This window comes from Protopterus annectens, chromosome 8.part1 (genome assembly GCF_019279795.1).
Source record: "Protopterus annectens isolate FY-2018-M chromosome 8.part1, PAN1.0, whole genome shotgun sequence".
Classification (NCBI taxonomy): Eukaryota; Metazoa; Chordata; order Ceratodontiformes; family Protopteridae; genus Protopterus; species Protopterus annectens.
This window is the reverse complement of record NC_056742.1, coordinates 89,109,580-89,110,366: the sequence shown is the minus strand read 5'-3', so window position 1 is coordinate 89,110,366 and position 787 is coordinate 89,109,580. Positions and strand designations below refer to the sequence as shown.

Genomic DNA, 787 nt, shown 5'->3' with positions numbered 1-787 from the left:
GAACATAGTAGTTGTGCTTCATATACTAAAAGGCTACCTAAATAAGACTTGGTTGTGCTCCTGCACTACCCCAGGCTCAACTAGTTCCTCCCTCTTTCTCCTTCCCCCTCAACCCTAGCATACTTCTTACTACTTTGTTCTTGCCAAACATAGTCAATCCATTTCTTAGATCAAGGAAAATTAGAATTTTGCCAAGGCTATGTTATCTAGTTATCTCTGTTCCAAAGAGTGTACTATGCATGTTTAATGCCATCTATATGAACTGCAGCTTTTGAATTCTTTAACTATTGACAATGTTTTTTTTTCAGCTTGTTGTACCTGTCCAAATAGTTGCAATGTGTTATGTGTTAAGATCACATTGCAGGAACTGAAGTTGTGAATTTTTACTTGGTTAATATGTTGTTCTTCTGTATTAGGTTTGGTAATAACCTATCTGGATTCTTACCTGGCAGGGGGAATCCCATGATCAAGAAGATGGTTTCCTCTGGGTGAGGCTCTTCCATTGCACTTTGGTTAGATTGACGCCCTGTGATTTCCCCAAATGTGGGAAACTCCAATTTTATGGGATTAGGGGTTGGCATAATGGTTATGATGTTTATCTGATAGACACAAGGTACAGGGTTTGATTCTCACCTTGGGGAAATTGGCTTACAAGAGCAGCTATCCTAGTACTTACCTATGAACCTGTTTAAGAACTTTATTTAAATGTAACCATATAATGTCATTATGGAGCTTTTCTCTCCAGGCCTCTACTGAAAATGGGATAGTATTCCAGTTGGACTTTCCC

At 38.8% G+C, this 787-nt stretch overlaps 1 pseudogene; it reads left to right on the top strand.

Moving 5' to 3' along the window:
• Window positions 1–437: 437 nt before the first annotated feature.
• LOC122810457 lies at window positions 438–568 on the top strand (annotated as a pseudogene).
• Window positions 569–787: the final 219 nt, after the last annotated feature.